The sequence below is a fragment of the Oncorhynchus mykiss genome, chromosome 12, assembly GCF_013265735.2.
Source record: "Oncorhynchus mykiss isolate Arlee chromosome 12, USDA_OmykA_1.1, whole genome shotgun sequence".
Classification (NCBI taxonomy): Eukaryota; Metazoa; Chordata; class Actinopteri; order Salmoniformes; family Salmonidae; genus Oncorhynchus; species Oncorhynchus mykiss.
The window spans coordinates 44,822,638-44,844,088 of record NC_048576.1 but is presented as its reverse complement, the minus strand read 5'-3'; positions in this window follow the sequence as shown (position 1 = coordinate 44,844,088).

The following is a 21,451-nucleotide window of genomic DNA, read 5'->3' as shown; positions in this document are numbered from 1 at the left end:
GTCACTAGTGGCGACGGGACCAACCGTTGTTTGTAGGGTAGGATGTTTGAAGCTTACACGAAGAAGCATTTACTCTGATCAGTTCGGCAAGGTGTCACCCATTCTTTGGAGACTGAAGCTCCACCTGTAACAAGAACAAATTGTTCCAATGATAACCAAGCAATCAAATCGAGGGAGGGGGGGGGGGGGGGGGGGGGGTTGCTCGCACTACAGATGGCTATATCGGTCTGCTAATACGAGTCTAGTAAAGGCCCAGTACACTACTTTTGTGAAGAAATAAATAATGAAATATTTTTTTTATTTCTTATTATTCTGATTTTTCAGTGGGTGCTGCTTCACCCTTATCACCCCTACTTGCCTGTGACCTGCCCTGTCTGGAACTGCGAGGAACAGCATAGCCTACATTTTTACCATGACAAAGACCAAAGCCAGTGGGAGTACCGTTGAGGACAGTGGTGTCTCTCTATAACAGGTGAAGAATCTTTTAAATTAACAAAAATTGTTGGTTCAAATCATTCCCTAAGTTCTTGACCTCAGCTGAATCTGGTAATGAATGGTGTGGCTGTTGAACAAGTTCAAGAGACTAAACTACTTGGTGCTACCTTAGATTGTAAACTGTCATGGTCAAAACATATAGATTCAATGGTTGTAAAGATGGGGAGAGGTCTGTCAGGAATAAAGAGATGCTCTGCTTTCTTGACACCACATTCCAAAAAGCAAGTTCTGCAGGCTCTAGTTTCATCTTATCTTAATTATTGTCCAGTCAAATGGTCAAGTGCTGCAAAGAAACCTAGTTAAGCTACAGCTGGCCCAGAAAAGAGAGGCACATCTTGCTCTTCATTGGAATCAGAGAGCTAATATGAATACTATGCATGCCAGTCTCTCTTGGCTAAGAATTGAGGACAGACTGGCTGCATCACTTCTTGTTTTTATTAAAAAAAAACAATTTGTTTGAATAGTCAACTTACACACAGCACTGACACACACTTACCCCACCAGACATGCCACCAGGGATCTTTTCACACAAAAATTCAAGGGAATGTACAGTATTATACAGAGCCATGAGTGCATGGAATTCGCTTTCATCTTATATAGCACAAGTAAACAAAAAACACCTCAAGGCACAACGCTTCTCCCTCATGTGACCTACTTGTTGTGTGTATGTACTGAAATGTATGTGTAACTGATAGATGTGCACACACGCAAACGACATGTTGATGTTTGTAAATGTATGTAAAGTATTTTGTCTGTAATGTCTATTTCGTTTCGTGTCGGACCACAGCAAGACTTGCTGTCACCATTGGTGTCGACTCATGGGGATCCTAATAAATAAAATAAAAAATGTGTAGAGTCCAGTCCTATACAACCAAGTAGCTCTAAACAGCACTTAGCCTGTGAAGATCAGTGCACAGGAGTTCTCACGTCCGGCAGGGCAGAACCATTGATGACATGCCAGTGTTACATGACATTCCATACATTGAGCCACTACCAACAGCAGAGATGCTCCCCTTTCCCTATAGAGGATAGCTAAATTGCAAAATAATGTTTGACACAAGAAAATGTTGTTTAGCAAACAGCCACATTAAGGCTGGAATATCATTTTTTTTGGGCTGCCAGACCAAATTCACATAGAAATATGAGTTATAAATCTGTCATTCTCATTGAAAGCAAGTCTAAGAAGTGGTAGATCTGTTCTATGTGCACTATTTTTGGTTTTGCGTCTTTTACTTTCGGTTTTGAACACAAGCTTCAAAACAGATGAAAATACAATATTTTTGCATACTGAAGAGATACTTTACAGCGGTTTAGATGGTACAATGATTCTCTACAAATTGCTTGCTTTGTCACAAAATCAAATTTGGCATACTATTAGAATTTTAGCAACCAGGAAATGGCAGAGCAATTTCTGCATATTGCACCTTTAAGATATTTGTTGTAATGGTGTTGATATTTCCCGCCTTGACCGCAGAGGGCGCACTTGTTAATTGTAATGGCCTTTACTGTCGCTCCTTTGCTCCGAGTCCACTCATATCCAAACATATAGCTGTGAACAGCATGATGAGAAGGTCAGAGGTCCCTCTCCCCTCACCTTATTCAATGGGTTTTGAGAAGGAGGCGAGAGGACGTGAGGAATGAAGGAATGCAATTGTGATTCTCCCCTTGTTTCCTCACCTCCCTCTCAAAGCACATTGGGGGAGAAGAGGGAAGGTTCCACCCCTTCGGGCTCCAATGCACTTTCAAGGAGAGGCAAGGAGTGGAGGAAACAAGGACAGTGTAAGCAAGAATGTGACATAGTTTTCACACATAAACAGACCTGGCTACTAGGCATGACAAAGAAACATGCAGTGTCCATGTTTCATTTGACATTTTGAATGACGTGTAGATGTTTTGTTGTTGCTCAGAGTTATTGTCTCATTGTGCCTATCTAGACACTTATTCCTGTAACTTAACATGTGAAGCTGCAGGAAAACCATATCAAACCATTTTTAAAATGTGACTCTGGTGTCACACATTGGGTCCTTTATTTATAGAAAGACCCATGTAAGCCCTGATAGATTTGGATATCTCAGTGCACTTCCTTCAATATGCAATGTGACACAAGACAACATATTGTTTATCAGACTGTCCTAGTGGGTCTAAAAATGCCTCAGACTATTTGTAAACATGCATTTACAATGCTCCATCTGGATCTGATAGTTGAAGTGAATTAATTTATATTAACTTTGGATGAAGGCTAGACATGCGGCCAGCATGATGAGGGAATCAATATGCCGCCAGGGACGAGTGATACTTAAGTGGCAAACGTCAACTGGGCAAGGAGCCAACAGTCTTGTGCTTGACTAAGCTGGGAGATGAGCTATCCCCAGCAAATTGAAATGCAACAGACAGTGATGATTGGTCCGAGTATCCGGGGTCCACCCCTTGCATCGATTTGCGCAAATAATTCTACAGTTACCAGCTCAGCAACAATTAATTCTAAAATAAGCCATCGAAATGAACAACAATTCCCACACAGAAATGCGATGTGCCATGCTCATAGCCTGAAATTAACAGGGGTATGACATTCCTCACCCTTGCTAATAAGAACAGAGGAAGAGACGTGATGCTAAGCTGATGGCGTAACATTATGACACTACCCTATAAATACCTGCTATGCTGAAGAGTGAGATAGGAAGCGATGTGAATTATGAGTTGACAAAATGAATAAAAAGATCCATTCAGACCAGCCTTACAGATCAAATTTTCATAACTAGATTACACTATAAATGGGTCTAGTTTTAGCCCGTGGGTGATTTGATTTGGCCCCCCAAGTTCTGAGCAAAAAAAAACATGTTTTTATAAAAAACTTATTTTTTTATGGTTGTAAATAAAAGAATGTAAAAACACCAACAAATTAGCTCCAAGTGATTTTCATTTTGGAGATTTGTTCCAAACTATTCCCATGCATATTAGAGAGATATACAGTGCCTTGCAAAAGTATTCATCCCCTTGGGGGTTTCCTAATTTGTTGCATTACAACATGTGAAAAACGGATTTTTACTTCTATTTCAGTAAACTAAAAATACACAAAATAGTCCAAATTGGTGAAGTGAAATGAAAAAAATAACTGAACTGAAAAGTGGTGCGTGCATATTTTTTCACCCCCTTTGCTATGAAGCCCCTAAATAAGATCTGGTGCAACCAATTACCTTCAGAAGTCACATAATTAGTTAAATAAAGTCCACCTGTGTGCAATCTATTTTCTCACATGATCTGTCACATGATCTCAGGAAATATACACCTGTTCTGAAAGGCCCCAGAGTCTGCAACACCACTAAACAAAGGGTACCACCAAGCAAGCGGCACCAGGAAGACCAAGGTCGTCTCCAAACAGGTCAGAGACAAAGTTGTGTAGAAGTACAGATCAGGGTTGGGTTCTAAAAATAATATCAGAAACTTTGAACATCCCACGGAGCACCATTAAATCGTATATAAAAAATGGAAAGAATATGGCACCACAATAAACCTGCCAAGAAATGGCCGCCCACCAAAACTTACGGACCAGGCAAGGAGGGAATTAATCAGAGAGGCAACAAAGAGACCAAACATAACCCTGAAGGAGCTGAAAAGCTCCACAGCAGAGCTTGGAGTATCTGTCCATAGAACCACTTTAATCAGTACACTCCACAGAGCTGGGCTTTATGGGAGAGTGGCAGGAAAAAAGCAATTGCTTAAAGAAAAGAATAAGCAAACACGTTTGGTGTTCGCCAAAAGGCATGTGGGAGACTCCCCAAACATATCGAAGAAGGTACTCTGGTCAGATAAGACTAAAATGGAGCTTTTGGGCCATCAAGGAAAACGCTATGTCTGGCGCAAACCCAACACCTCTCATCACCCCGAGAACAACATCCCCACGGTGAAGCATGGTGGTGGCAGTATCATGCTGTGGGGATGTTTTTCATCGGCAGGGACTGGGAAACTGGTCAGAATTGAAGGAAGGATGGATGGTGCTAAATACAGGGAAATACTTGAGGGAAACCTGTTTCAGTCTTCCAGAGATTTGAGACTGGGACAGAGGTTCACCTTCCAGCAGGACGATGACCCTAAGCATACTGCTAAAGCAGCACTCGAGTGGTTTAAGGGGAAACATTTAAATGTCTTGGAATGGCCTAGTCAAAGCCTAGACCTCAATCCAATTGAGAATCTGTGGTATGACTTAAAGATCGCTGTACACCAGTGGAACCGATCCAACTTGAAGGAGCTGGAGAAGTTTTGCCTTGAAGAATGGGCAAAAATCCCAGTGGCTAGATGTGCCAAGATTATAGAGACATACCCCAAGAGACCTGCAGTTGTAATTGCTGCAAAAGGTGGCTTGGGGACTTGGGGAAGTGAATAGTTATGCACGCTAAATTTTTCTGTTTTTTTGTCTTATTTCTGGTTTGTTTCACAAGAAAAAATATTTTGCATCTTCAAAGCGGTGTACATCAAATGATACCAACCCCCCAAAAAATCTATTTTAATTCCAGGTTGTAAGGCAACAAAATAGGAAAAATGCCAAGGGGGATGAATACTTTCGCAAGCCACTGTATGTGATTGTATACAAATGTAAGCAAGGTTTGAAAGGCTTATGTTTTAGTCAAATATATCCGTTTGGACTTCTTGCGTTAATTTTTAGTCTACAAATGATATGAATGTGAGAAGAACTAGCCTACTGAGATGTCAACCTTCAGCCTTTGCTGTTCCCCCCCCATCTCAGGGGTCATATTTCAGGGTCTGTTTTCAGCCCAATCATGGCATTCTTCATCCAGTTCCCCTGCAGTGGACACACCTTCCTGGAATACGCTTTTGTCTACTGGCTGGGACCAGTCATAGGTGCTATTTTGGCCTACTGTTTGTAGGAAAATGGTAGCCTGGTCTTCATTTTACCTCACTTCGTCATACTTTAAATTACGTGAAGTGAAAGAGAATGTGAGCTATCGCGAGATCAGTCTGGTTCCACTAGGATAAAGAAATGGTAGCCTGGTTCCAGATTGGTTTGTGCTGCATAGCCAACGGCATGACAATCTTGGACCAGGCTAGAATTATTTTTTTAGGGGGGGTAAGATAATTGAGTTTCACCCTTCCCTGGGGCTCAGGACAGGGTTGGTCTATAGAGAAAAACTTGCTCCTAAGTGGACCCTGTCTAATCTCTCTCTGTATTTACAGGCAGGGCAATGTGCATCCTGCTCTTTGACAAAGTCATCCCACTCCTGTCTGGGAAAAGCACAATGGGCCTTGACATCCCTGTTGTCCAGAAGAAAAATGTTCAGTAACACAGATACCTGAGATTGTGGCTTTGGCCCTCTTTCTATGTGGGTTCTGGGGCGGCCATTAGTTTTTGGTCATAGTATGGTCCCCTTAGCCTGACTAGGTCTAAGGGCTTTCACAAATACTAAGTCTTAACATTGTGAGAATTTTACTCACCCAAAAAAACTAGTAAGGGGCACCAATATGAAAAATCTATATCTTATCTATTGAATTCTTGATATTGGTGCCCACCATTTAAAAAAACAAACGCAAACCAAACCCAGCATTCTGTCTGTGCTAAGGACTACATGTCGCCCATGCAATTGAAACAGTTTCTACAAATGTTTTAATATTGACGCCCTAAAACGTGCCATAGTATTAGTTATTTCCAGTGGTTGAAAACAATTTAGGACAATAACGCAAATTAATGTACCTCATGGAAGCTTTTGATATGGGACTGTGTGCTGTAAATGTTCATTATGAGTGGTTTTGTGAATGATTGTGTCCTATCAAAGCTTTTAATATGGGAAAAGTGTCCCTGGACTTTTCCTCACTACGCAAAAGCATTCATTTTAGTCACTAAAATAACCTTTTCCAAAGCTGTCATGAGCACATGAACTCAAATGAACCTTGTACTCTGGATGACTACAGCATTGGCACACCATGTTGTTGCAGTATGAACTGAGATTAACCTTCAGTTACTACATCAATACAACATACTCAAGATGACTGGCGGGACTGAGCAGACTTGAAAGGAAGACCAGACATGTCCCTTATGCCATCAGTCATTGATACAGTGCCTTGCGAAAGTATTCGGCCCCCTTGAACTTTGCGACCTTTTGCCACATTTCAGGCTTCAAACAAAGATATAAAACAATTTTTTTGTGAAGAATCAACAACAAGTGGGACACAAAGTGGAGTGGAACGACATTTATTGGATATTTCAAACTTTAACAAATCAAAAACTGAAAAATTGGGCGTGCAAAATTATTCAGCCCCCTTAAGTTAATACTTTGTAGCGCCACCTTTTGCTGTGATTACAGCTGTAAGTCGCTTGGGGTATGTCTATTAGTTTTGCACATCGAGAGACTGAAATTTTTTCCCGTTCCTCCTTGCAAAACAGCTCGAGCTCAGTGAGGTTGGATGGAGAGCATTTGTGAACAGCAGTTTTCAGTTCTTTCCAAAGATTCTCGATTGGATTCAGGTCTGGGCTTTGACTTGGCCATTCTAACACCTGGATATGTTTATTTTTGAACCATTCCATTGTAGATTTTGCTTTATGTTTTGGATCATTGTCTTGTTGGAAGACAAATCTCCGTCCCAGTCTCAGGTCTTTTGCAGACTCCATCAGGTTTTCTTCCAGAATGGTCCTGTATTTGGCTCCATCCATCTTCCCATCAATTTTAACCATCTTCCCTGTCCCTGCTGAAGACAAGCAGGCCCAAACCATGATGCTGCCACCACCATGTTTGACAGTGGGGATGGTGTGTTCAGCTGTGTTGCTTTTACACCAAACATAACGTTTTGCATTGTTGCCAAAAAGTTCAATTTTGGTTTCATCTGACCAGAGCACCTTCTTCCACATGTTTGGTGTGTCTCCCAGGTGGCTTGTGGCAAACTTTAAACAACACTTTTTATGGATAACTTTAAGAAATGGCTTTCTTCTTGCCACTCTTCCATAAAGGCCAGATTTGTGCAATATACAACTGATTGTTGTCCTATGGACAGAGTCTCCCACCTCAGCTGTAGATCTCTGCAGTTCATCCAGAGTGATCATGTATGAGCTGAAAGTTTAGAGGGACGGCCAGGTCTTGGTAGATTTGCAGTGGTCTGATACTCCTTCCATTTCAATATTATCGCTTGCACAGCTTGGGAAATCTTTTTGTATCCAAATCCGGCTTTAAACTTCTTCACAACAGTATCTCGGACCTGCCTGGTGTGTTCCTTGTTCTTCATGATGCTCTCTGCGCTTTTGACGGACCTCTGAGACTATCACAGTGCAGGTGCATTTATACGGAGACTTGATTACACACAGGTGGATTGTATTTATCATCATTAGTCATTTAGGTCAACATTGGATCATTCAGAGATCCTCACTGAACTTCTGGAGAGAGTTTGCTGCACTGAAAGTAAAGGGGCTGAATAATTTTGCACGCCCAATTTTTCAGTTTTTGATTTGTTAAAAAAGTTTGAAATATCCAATAAATGTCGTTCCACTTCATGATTGTGTCCTACTTGTTGTTGATTCTTCACAAAAAAATACAGTTTTATATCTTTATGTTTGAAGCCTGAAATGTGGCAAAAGGTCGCAAAGTTCAAGGGGGCCGAATACTTTCGCAAGGCACTGTACATACCTCAATAAGGCAGTGTGACATACTGTTCCTTAAAGTAAAAATAATTATCTCTCTGTGAAGCAAATTTGGAGCCAGGCGTTTGCAGCACCCGAAAAGGTTCTGTACCATATGATGGAGTACCATAGTCTTTGCTTGTGTGCTGGTTTTGGCAGTGCTTCAACTGTCCAGTTTAAGTTGCCATAGGCAGAGGGGAAGAGGCGAAGTGAGGTTTTACTCCGCCCAACATGTGTCCGTGAACATAAGCCCACAAAGTGAGGAATGTTTGTATGGAGGTCAATGAGTGTCAAATTTGGTCATCAAAAATGTCATTGCTGGGCCTCCCGAGTGCCGCAGTAGTCTAAGGCACTGCATCGCAGTGCTAGCTGTGCCACCAGAGATTCTGGGTTCGAGCCCTGGCTCTGTCGCAGCCGGCTGCGGCCGGGAGGTGCATGGGGCGACGCACAACTGGCCCAGTGTTGTCCGGGATAGGGAGGGTTTGGCCAGCAAGGATATCCTTGTCTCATCGCGCACTAGCGACTCCTGTGGCGGACCAAGCAGTGCACACTGACCAGGTCGCCAGGTGTACGGTGTTTCCTCTGACACATTGGTGTTGCTGGCTTCCGGGTTGGATGTGCGTTGTGTCAAGAAGCAGTGCGGCTAGGTTGAGTTGTGTTTCAGAGGACACATGGCTGTCAACCTTCACCTCTCCCGAGTCTGTATGGGAGTTGCAGCGACGAGACGACTGTAACTACTACCAATTGGGGAGAAAAAAAAGGGGTAAAAAAAAATATATATAAAATTGCTAATTTGCTATATCAGGCTTATTTGATCTAATTTTTGTAATGGTTAGGTTTTTATTAATGCACTGTTGTGTCAAGTGGATGCATGTTGCCGCATATGTGGACGCATGTGGTATTTCAGCAACTTTGAAAGAAAGGGATTTATATATCAGTTGTGCCTGTTGTCAGAGCTAGAGGACTCATCATGGATATAACCAGTTTTAGCATGTACATTGCCATTGAGGGCTTCCACCATTTTAAAGTAGTCAACTGGGTTGGGATTCCTATGAGTTGGGAGCAATCAGCCAATGAATAAGAAAATTGAAACTTTAAAATGGAGGTAGCCTCAATGGCGTTGCACATGCTGTCACAGATGCTATAAGGCACAACGATGAGTCTATCTCTATTGCCTGTTCTTCATATGCATATCTGCTCTCTCATTGGCTAGAATGGTCCCACCTGATCTCGAATGGTCCTAACTGATCACGCCACCTCACGCCTGCCTTCCATTTTTGAGGACATGTATTTCCATTGTTAGAGCAGTCACTCGAATATCTTTGCAATAGGTAAACGTTCGCTTTTGCTTTTTGACAAAAGAGCAAGCTCAATGTATAGTCAGACCCTGGCATTACCTCACTGCAGTTATACAACAGTGACTGTGTATGGAATGGCATCATATTCCCTATATAGTGCACTGCCCTATGGATCCTGGTCAAAAGTAGTGCACTATACAGTGAATAGGGTGCCATTTCCGACAGACATGCCTCCAGACTTAAATCACTACTCAACTTCTATCTTGTAAATAACAGTTCTATAATGTTGATTCTGTAAGGAATTGCATGGTGTTGTTTGTCTGGCAGCACCTCAGTAGCTTCTCAGGCCAAAAACTAGTATTCAATTTGTTAATGATACATTGGGATTGGTTTTGTTTTATTCTTTAAGACGGAGCGTGGTGATTGTTTTATATAGTTCAAAAAAATTGTTCAAGCTGCCTCAATTTTCAGTGTTCTGCCCTATTAAGATGGGTGAATGGTACGTTGAATGAATCTACAGAACACATTTCTGCTTGTAGGTACAGTCATTTGAGACAAATATACCTTTGATGCTTTAGCTGCACAGAAGCTTATATTAAGTTAAAGAATTGAATTCATGTTCAAAATTTTGAAAATAAACATTCCATGTGAAGAGTTGGCCATTCAATGTAAATGTTTTGCAATTTAATCAAATTATTTGAAATATAGAGAATAGCTCAGAAAACAACATCGCAATATTCCCACATAGCACATATTCGTAACACCCAAAAGGAATAATGGGAATGGGAAAATACAAATGTTTAACCTCTACTGGGCAATTCTTCCACCAGAAAAAATTTAACATGTTAGCCTATAATCAGTATTAGTCTCTGGGGGAGGCGGTAAACTGTGTATGGATTGTCCGTCCAGTACAGTTGGCCTTACAGATCCCATCTCCATAATTAAGCATGATTAACTAAATAAACACAGGAAAACATCCTTCACTGTAGAACTTGCTAGCTCAAACTCTGGTCCTAAAGATGACTAAACAGTGTTTAAACTGTTCACTTTTGTGAGGTGCGAGTCAGAGTCCTTTTGGTGCCTTTTGGAAAAATCCAAGCGGGCTGTCTTGCCTTTTACTGAGGAGTGACTTCCGTCTGGCCACTCTACCATTAAGACCTGATGGGTGGAGTGCTGCAGAGATGGTTGTCCTTCTGGAAAGTTTTCCCATCTCCACACAGAAACTCGGGAACTCTGTTAGAGTGACCATCGGGTTCTTGGTCACCTCCCTGACCAATGCCCTTCTCCCCCGACTGCTCGGTTTGGCCGGCCGGCCGGCTGGCTCTAACAACAGTCTTGGTGGTTCCAAACTTCTTCCATTTAAGAATGATGGAGGTCACTGTGTTCTTGGGGACCTTCAATGCTGCAGACATTTTTTGGTACCCTTCCCCAGATCTATGCCTAGACACAATCCTGTCTCGGAGAACTACGGACAATTCCTCTGACCTCATGGCTTGTTTTTTTGCTCTGATATGCACTGTCAACTGTGGGAGGTTATATAGAAAGGTGTGTACATTTCCAAATCATGTACAATCAATTGAATTTACCACAGGATTGACTTGTCATTTCAATAGGCATAGTCTACATACTAAAATCTGGGCAGTAGCCCAGACAATGTGTAGTAGGCAAGAGGTAAACTCAACGATTTAGTTTGCTTAGCTCAAATTAACAGACATTTATTCAATATGAATAGCAAGGTGATTGAGGTAAGAAGTGCTTGTGTTGCCCAATAGCCTGCTGGAATAGGCTACTGAGGATGGGGTTGTAATTTCAATCACTGAATTAAATATGAATAATATGTAGATATGCTTGTCAACAACAGCCAGTGTTTATTTTGTAGTTTTACCTGTATCTGTCGCGCACTGACCTTAGAAAGCCTTTTTATTTCTCTATTTGGTTAGGTCAGGGTGTGATTTGGGTGGGCATTCTAGTTTGTATATTTCTTTGTTGGCCGGGTATGGTTCCCAATCAGAGGCAGCTGTTTATCGTTGTCTCTGATTGGGGATCATACTTAGGAAGCCCTTTTTCCCCACATTCAGTTGTGGGATCTGGTCTTTGTTTGTTGCATGTTTTTGCACTACGAAGCTTTACGTTCATTGTGTTGTTTATTTTTTATTTTTGGAGGAACATTAATAAAGAAAATGTACTCCTACCACGTTGCACCTTGGTCTGGTCATTCTACAAATGAGGAGCGTAACAGTATCCTAATCTGACTAATGTTACCGGCAATCTAATGCGTTCTAACAATTGATTGGCAATTGCGATAGAGCTTTGTTAATTTATAATTTAATCAACTAAACATACCATTAATATTATTTACATAAAAACTACAATAAACTGAATTTATAGGCTATTTATTACATTGGTTTGCCAGCTCCAGGTAGGCTACACAAGTGGCACATTGATTTGTAATGACTCCAGTGATATCATCATTTCAACATGTTTATTGTATAAAATTGGTAGCCTACAATGGCGTATACATTAATAGGCTACTTGATTCTCCACATTTGTCAGATTCATTGAGGACTTTTCCTCATAAAAAGAACCAGCGCGGGAAATCCATAACTTCCATATCAAATTTCCACACGGGCAGCCCCAGAGAGCCAAGAACTGAGCATGCATAAAGTAATTTGCTTGACACCATTTTCTTTAAGCAAAGTCAACATTAGAATGCAGTTTAAACCACCACTGAGCAAATTTATGTAATGCACTATAGTGTGCCCAAAGTCATTTTCCAGTACTCTGTCTCCATTAATATTGATGTTCATATTTTCTAGCATATTAATGTTTTATGGAGAAAAAAAAAGAAAAAAAAAAAAAAGTTGGAAATAGTTGCCTCCATAATGACAATCTAAGTAGCCTACCTACAACTGATCTAAATTTGTCACCATGTGCGCACGCTGCTGCCTCTCGCTAACGTGACTCAGTCAATAGCTGTATTTCTCTTTTAACACATATATTTATTTTATTTAACCTTTATTTAACTAGGCAAGTCAGTTAAGGACAAATTCTTATTTACAATGACGGCCTACCAAAAGGCCTCCTGCGAGGAAGGGGGCTGGGATTAAAAATAAATAAAAATATAGGACAAAACACACATCACGACAAGAGAGACAACACACAACATAGCAAGTCAGCAACACATGACAACACAGCATGGTAGCAACACAACATGACGACAACATGGTAGCAAATCAACATGGCAGCAGCACAACATGGTAGCAGCACAAAACATGGTACAAACATTATTGGGCACAGAGAACAGCACAAAAGGCAAGAAGGTAGAGACAACAATACATCATGCAAAGCAGCCACAACTGTCAGTAAGTGTCCACGATTGAGTCTTTGAATGAAGAGATTGAGATAAAACTGTCCAGTTTGAGTGTTTGTTGCAGCTCGTTCCAGTCTCTAGCTGCAGCGAACTGAAAAGATGAGCGACCCAGGGATGTGTATACCTGGTATAACTAAATAACTGTAACTCTAAATAACTGTAAATCAGTTTACATCTAAATGTTGTAAAACATATGATTAAATACAAAACTATGTGAAAAGAAAGCAAGGTTATTTTAGCCTTCTAAATGAGATAATTGTTGTATAAAGTTTTACCCAGTCAGTAACCACGCCCACATGAGCACAGACGTTATGCCAACAGGATGGAATGCCCCTTTTTCCAGAGTGCATTAAAAGGACTGCTAACAAAATTTACATTAGACCAGAAAGTGTGGAGTGGGGCTACATGTTGAAATGGTTAAAACTACAACAGCAGTATACGTGCAGCCCGAGCTGAATATGTTTAAATGGTTGCAATTTAAATAGAGACCAGCGTGACCGACAGTGTGAGCTGAATGTTTACGAAATGGTTAGAAACTCTCAACACGAGTGAAGATGATAAAGACTACATCGGAACATTCAGTCTGCAGTTCTTTAAGTACAATAGTCTAGTAAACTCAGCCGAGGACAGCTGTGTACCTTTGGACCCAGTCTAACGAACACTGAGGACATTGTGACCTCTGGTGGACAACCAGAGACTTACATAAGCCAGAGACTTACATCAAACTACTCACCATAGATGGACAAGTGGTTTCAACAGAGAGAAGACAAAGGCATACAAGCGTAAATATATGTGTTGCATTTCTTTTCAAATCAGCGGTTGTTCATGTACGAAGTACTCATTTTTCATAAGCATAGCTTCCACATGTATGTACCAGCCCACTCTCTTCATCTTACCCCTCCCCTTCCATTGGGTAACAAGCCATCATATCGGGTTAGTCCACTAGGGACTTGTGATTGTATTATGTTAGTAATCAATTCAACATATACCGTGTGTGTGTTTATGTTTTTCTGTGTGGTTATTTAGTTAGTAAATAAATAAGCCAATTAGTGTATTGCTGAATCATTTAGACTAGGGTTCATGCAGATATCCAAGAATTTTGCAACGTTCAGAATGAGAATGATATAAGGTAATAATGATTAATGGATGACTGGTACGATAACGATATATTCTGAAATGTGACGACCCTCCCACTCTGTCTGCCAAATTCTCTCTTTGCTCGTTTTCCTTAACTTCTTGATGCACCCATCCCGTTAGCGGGATCATTTGTCAACCACCGCTGAATTGCAGAGCGCCAAATTCAAATTAAATTACTAAAAATATGACATTTTCATGAAATCACAAGTGCAATATAGCAAAACACAGCTTAGCTTGTTGTTAATCCACCTGGTGGGTCAAATTTCAATAAAGCTTTTTGGCGAAAGCATACCAAGCGTTTATGTAAGCACATCTCGCTCAGTAGACAGAATATTACAAACAGCTAGCAGCCAAGTAAATTGGTCACGAAAGTCAGAAAAGCAATAAATTAAATCGCTTACCTTTGATGATCTTCGGATGTTTGCACTCATGAGACTCCCAGTTACACAATAAATGTTCCTTTTGTTCCATAAAGATGATTTTTTAAAATCCAAAATACCTCAATTTGGTTGGCGCGTTATGTTCAGAAATCCACAGGCTCGAGCGGTCACGACATCGCAGACGAAAATTCCAAATAGTATCCGAAATGTTCGTAGAAACATTTCAAACGTTTTTTTATAATCAATCCTCAGGTTGTTTTTACAATATATAATCGATAATATATCAACCGGGAATGTAGCTTTTTCAATAGAGAGAGAAAATGGCTGCACCAAGCTGTTGCGCATACAAAACGCTGCTGGCACCCAGCCATATGATCTTTCTCGCTCATTTTTCAAAATAAAAGCCTGAAACTATGTCTAAAGACTGTTCACGCCATGGGGAATCTGGTTGATATCCCTTTAAATGGAGTGAAGGCATGGAACATGGAGCTTTCAAAATAGAAGCCACTTCCTAGTTTGATTTCTCAGGTTTTTGCCTGCAATATCAGTTCTGTTATACTCAAGGACAATATTTTGACAGTTTTGGAAACTTTAGAGTGTTCTATCCTAATCTGACAATTATATGCATATTCTAGATTCTGAGCCTGAGAAATAGGCAGTTTAATTTGGGTATGTTTTTCATCCAAACATCAAAATACTGCCCCCTACACTCAAGAGGTTTTTAATAGGGTGTCGGTGAGTGGAGCCGGGAGGGTCATCAGCGAAATGGGACACACCTGGGCTCGTCTGTTTTTGTTTGCGTTGGCACCTTTCAACACCCCTCATTATCACATTTATGCATGCAACCACTCACTTACACTAATGATTACTGACTACACACACACACCATTGTTAATTGTATTTAGTTTACTTTAGTTAATAAATATTTTTTTTAAGAGCCGATTTGGACATATTTGTATAAAAGACTGAACATACGGAGTTCCATGTATATTTGTGTAAATATATTAATGTACATGATGAAATATTAGGTACCTTTATGATTTATATTTACCTAATTGAGATATATTCATTTGTTAGTGTAATTCAGTGTTTGGAGAATCATTTATTTGTTAGATATAAGAAGAATAAACATTTTTGTTGCACCATATCCCTGGATGTCATTGAATGTTTGGCCGTTAGGAAACCTTGAGTATGGACTGTATGCGTACCAAACAACCCCGCTTCAGGCTTGGGCAGTAGCTTTGGTAAAGAGGAAAGGAAGCCACTACATATTTTGTTATTCCTTATCTACATGTCGTCTCCCTTTTTGTTACGGGCTTCGAGCCGGTTCGTGACCGATATATTCCTGAGTTAATTCGGGAAACGGTAACTCATTAACTTTCCGTGGTGCCCCAAGTTACAATGAGTTAATTGTTACATGATTAATTTAATCACTTAATAATTAAACATAGTTCATTGATTTGAAAAAATAGCCGTCATCGCATTAATGGACAGTCACGTCATGACACCGGGGAGGGGCCAGCTGAGTATAAGACGGTCATCTGCATATAAATGAATGAGAGACCTTCCTACTACATGAGCTATGTTGTTGATGTAAATTGAGAAGAGTGTGGGGCCTAGGATCGAGCCTTGGGGTAGTCCCTTGGTGAAAGGCAGTGGCTGAGACAGCAGATGTTCTGACTTAATACAGTGCACTCTTTGAGAGAGGTAGTTAGCAAACCAGGCCAAAGACCCCTCAGAGACACCAATACTCCTTAGCCGGCCCACAAGAATGAAATGGTCTACCGTATAAAAAGCATTGGCCAGGTCCATAAAAATAGCAGAACAACATTGCTTAGAATCAAGGGTAATGGTGACATTGAGGACCTTTAAGGTTGCAGTGACACATCCATAACCTGAGTGTCAACCAGATTGCATACCAGAGACAATACTGTAGACTTCAAGGCAGTCAGTTGAATATTGCCAAGTTTTTTCAACACTTTTGATGCAGGGCAAAATAGAAATAGGCCTATAGTTCAAAATTGCGCCGGAAGAAATGGCAGCAGTTTTACGGACGCCCAACCAATTGTGCTATTATGTGTTTTTTTCGCTTAATTTGTAACATAATGTTTCCGCAACAGTATCTTACGGCAAAAAAAGAGCTTCTGGATATCAGGACAGCGATCACTCACCTCAGATTAGACAAGGATTTTTTCTTCAACAAACAAGACGCACAAGACATTCTCCAAACACCCGGCAGGGCTGACATCCACGTTTTTTGCAAGAGGAAGTGACGCAGGTACAGAGGACAAAAAGCCAGATGCTTGCTCAGGACCCGAAAAATGTGAGTGTGAAAGCTGCCGTTACCATCAATACTACTCGCCAACGTGCAATCATTGGACAATAAACTAGACGAGGTACGATCACGAATATCCTACCAGCGGGACATCAAAAACTGTAATGTTCCTCAGCACGAGGGGGGGGGGGGGGGGGGGGGGGTGGTCTGTGAATATTTGTAAACAAAATCTATTTGTGCACAAAATCTAAGGAAGTCTCTAGATATTGCTCGCCTGAAGTAGAGTATATTGTGATACATTGCAGGCCATACTACTTGCCTAGAGAGTTCCAGCTATACTTTTCGTGGCTGTTTATTTACCACCACAGACAGATGCTGGCACTACGACCGCACTCAGTCAGCTGTCAGCTCACCCAGAGGCGGCGCTCCTAGTGGCCAGGTGACTGTGTGATCACGTAGCCGACATGAGTAAGGCTGCGGGGCCAGACGGATTACCAGGACGTGTGCTCTGGGCATGTGCTGACCAACTGGCAGGTGTCTTCAATGACATTTTCAACATGTCCCTGTCCCCGATTAAGTCTGTAATACCAACATGCTTCAAGCAGACCACCATAGTCCCTGTGCCCAAGAACACAAAGGCAACCTGCCTAAATTACTACAGACCCGTAGCCCTCACGTCCGTAGCCATGAAGTGCTTTGAAAGGTTGGTAATGGCTCACATCAACACCATTATCCCCGAAACCCTAGACCCAATCCAATTTGCATACCGCCCAAACAGATCCACAGATGATGCAATCGCTATTGCACTCCACACTGCCCTTTCCCACCTGGACAAAAGGAACACTTATGTGAGAATAATATTCATTGACTACAGCTCAGCGTTCAACACCATAGTACCCTCAAAGCTCATCACTAAGCTAAGGATCCTGGGACTAAACACCTCCCTGTGCAAATGGATGGGGCACCCCCAGGTGGTGAGGGTAGGTAGCAACACATCTGCCATTCTGATCCTCAACACTGGAGCTCCCCAGGGGTGCGTGTTTCAGTCCCCTCCTGTACTTCCTGTTCACCCACGACTGCATGGCCAGGCACGACTCCAACACCATCATTAAGTTTGCTGATGACACAACAGTGGTAGGCCTGATCACTGACAACGACGAGACAGCCTATAGGGAGGAAGTCAGAGACCTGGCCGGGTGGTGCCAGAATAACAACCTATCCCTCAACGTAACCAAGACAAAGGAGATTATTGTGGACTACAGGAAAAGGAGGGCCGAGCACGCCCCCATTCTCATCGACGGGGCTGTAGTGGAGCAGGTTGAGAGCTTCAAGTTCCTTGGTGTCCACATCAACAACAAACTAGAATGTCCCAAACACACACACCAAGACAGTCGTGAAGAGGGCACGACAAAGCCTATTCCCCCTCAGGAAACTAAAAAAATTTGGCATGGGTCCTGAGATCCTCAAAAGGTTCTACAGCTGCAACATTGGTTGCATCACTGCCTGGTACGGCAACTGCTCGGCCTCTGACCGCAAGGTACTACAGACGGTAGTGCGTAAGGCCCAGTACATCACTGGGGCTAAGTTGCCTGCCATCCAGGACCTCTACACCAGGCGGTGTCAGAGGAAGGCCCTAAAAATGGTCGAAAACCCCAGCCACCCCAGTCAGACTGTTCTCTCCACTACCGCATGGCAAGCGGTAACCAGAGTGCCAAATCTAGGACAAAAAGGCTTTCAACAGTTTTACCCCCAAGCCATAAGACTCCTGAACAGGTAATCAAATGGCTACCCAGACTATTTGCATTCTGTGCCCCCCCCAACCCCTCTTTTTACACTACTGCTACTCTCTGTTCATCATATATGCAGTCATTTTAACCATATCTACATGTACATACTACCTCAATCAGCCTGACTAACCGGTGTCTGTATGTAGCCTCGCTAATTTTATAGCCTCGCTACTGTATATTGCCTGTCTTTATACTGTTTTATTTCTTCACCTATGGAAGAAGAGGGGCAGGGGAAAAAGAGCTATTGGGGCTAGTCACATTAGAAGGGGTGGGAGATAAGGACATTTTGGATGGGCAAGGAGGCATGGCTGAGTCAAATAGGAATCCTGACTTGATTAAGTGGTGATTAAATAGCTCAGCCATGTGCTTCTTGTCAGTAACAACCACATCAACATTAAGGGACATGGGCAGCTGTGAGGAGGGTTTATTCTCCAGATCTTTAACTGTTTTGTTGAACTTCTTTGCGTTAGACCCAAAGAGAGAGAACTGCTCCTTAAAGTAACTAACTTTGGCCTTCTAGATAGCCTGCGTGCACTTATTTCTCATTTGCCTGAATGAGAGCCAGTCAGTCCAAGTGTGCCGAGCCTTTTGCCTGATGGAATTCTTGAGGTGGAGTAACTCAGCAAGATCATTTGTCGAACCAGGGGCTGAACCTGTTTTAATTCTAATTTTCTTTATGGGGGCGTGTTTGGTAACAAAACAAAAAAGGTCTAAGCGTCTTCGACAGAGGGGTTCAAGCTGATTCTATACCATTTTACATTTCATGAAGGAAGGCTTGCTCATTAAAGTTTTTTTAGCAAGCATCTATGACAAATCAGGACAGGTCGTTTCACTGAGCAGCCATTACAAACACAGGCTGTAAAACAGTGATCACTAAGGTCACTACAGAAAACACCAGACTGGTACCTATCAGGATTATTTGTGAAGATAACATTGAGGAGAGTAGCCTTTTCTGGGTTGGAGTCATACCTTGTGGGATTGGTAATAATCTGAGAAAGATTTAGGGAGTCCCATTGCTTTAGGAGTTGGTCAGGGTGTTTAAGCATATCCCAGTTTAGGTCACCTAGCAGGATAAATTCAGACTTAGTCTAAGGGGCCAGGAGAGAACTTAGGGCAGGTAGGGTACAGGCTGGTGCTAATGGAGAAAAATAGCACCCAGCAACATCAAAGAGCTAATTGAAAGTGTAATGCTTAAATCTAGCAAATCAAATTGTTATGGGACAGACTTGATGGAGACAACCAAGCACTGAATGAGATCCTAGGTAAAGATTGCGATTTCCCAACCTTTGGAAGATCTGTCTTGCCGAAAAAGGTTATAACCAGAAAGGTAACATCAGTATTCAAAACACTTCCTTAACTACGTCTCAGTAATGACGAACACATCTGGATTGGAGCTGTGAACCTTGTTGGGGAATAATCAGAATTAGTTGGTAACAAAGGTAAGATGTTTTATATTCATCATATGTTTGTAAGTTACTCCTCATCAGAATGTTTATTTTTGTATAATACTGTGGCGGGGTTTGCAGTTATCTGGTCTCTGTCAAGACTAAGTTATTTGGGCCGGAGAGAGGTCAAGCGTGTGTATCTCTTGGCTCCACAATGTCTGTGTGCCAGTCAATGTGTCTCTGTGATCTTGTCAAGATAGGATGGATTTGATATATGCCTGTTGATATGGAGGATCGGTTTATGGTTCTGAGTTTGAGAAAATAACATAGTTTAGGAGACAAAGCTGAACGATAAATTATGCCAATGCTGTCTGGCTATGTGTGTCTTTGCTATACAGGATCTCAGTTGCAATGTGTAAGGGACTCTCAGAGAATTAATTTATAGACACTGAATTGATCTGAGAGTCACAGGGTTGTGATGGAGCTCATATAATTAAAAATGGACTTTGTGATAACTCACTTGTGTGAGGTTTGCTCTCATCATTTGGTAAATACAGGACATTTCCACGACAACCTACAACCTAGTTAAAAAAAAACATTAAACAAAGAGTAATTATTTTCAAATAAACCAAATGTGCCTTATCACACAGTAGGCCTAAATACTTCCTAACGATATCACAACTTAAATATAGCCTACTTACTCCTCAATCGGATCAAGGACATCTTGGTCATTATTTTCATTGTTTCTAAGGAAACTATCTGGGGCAGACACTCTCGAAAATCGGGTCTGCCGCTTGTAAAAAAACAAACAAATAAGATGTCTGTGTCGCCGCCAAGCTCTCAAATACCGTGCCCGTCCCGCACTCTATGAACAGTCACTGCTATCCTGATTCCTTGGGAAGTCACTACCCTGAACCCTACACTATAACCCTTAACAGTAAACTTAACCATTTTATATTTATACTTAATTGAGGTAGGGACATCAAGGATTCCGAATAGCAGACACTGAAAGCCATGGACACAACTCTTATTGGTTGTCTGGTGTAGGCTACTGGGAACTGGAAACACAGTCTGTGATTGGCTAACAACATTTAGATCTGTATACAGCGAGATAAGATAAGGGAAAGACAGATTACCTATTAGACTGGACATATTTTCAATGCAATTAGCGATAACAGGAAATACACAAGCCTAAGGCTACACTATAGCTCAAGGTGGCTACTTCGGAATGTTGTCTTGCACGGACAAAAACGGTACGTTTCTAACATTTATGGTTGCGATTTAATTAATATAAACTATGACTTTCATTAACACGCAAACGTTAGTATGACATGTTAGTTACCCGCAGACGTTAGTAAGGCTTTGGTGTCATGTCAGTCAGGTGTTCAATGGTAGACGACAGCCACGCGGTGGTACGGTTGCCTAGGCTTAATTCTGGCATGTTTCACCCCCCATACACAGCCCTCCCGCCCTTCCCACCACTCACTCAGCAACAGCCTGCCTCACAGTCAGCAGGTCACAGTGAAATAAATATTTAAGACAAATGCCATGGCTGCCGCGGTGTAACTTTCAAAGTAGCCTAATTTTCAGGAAAACAGCAAACATGGTAACACTGAGCACATTCACGAATTTGTTTGTAAACAATTAACAGGCTAGTTAACTACCACATGTTCTTGTCAAACTGTCAACAGAGTAGCTAGCAAGCA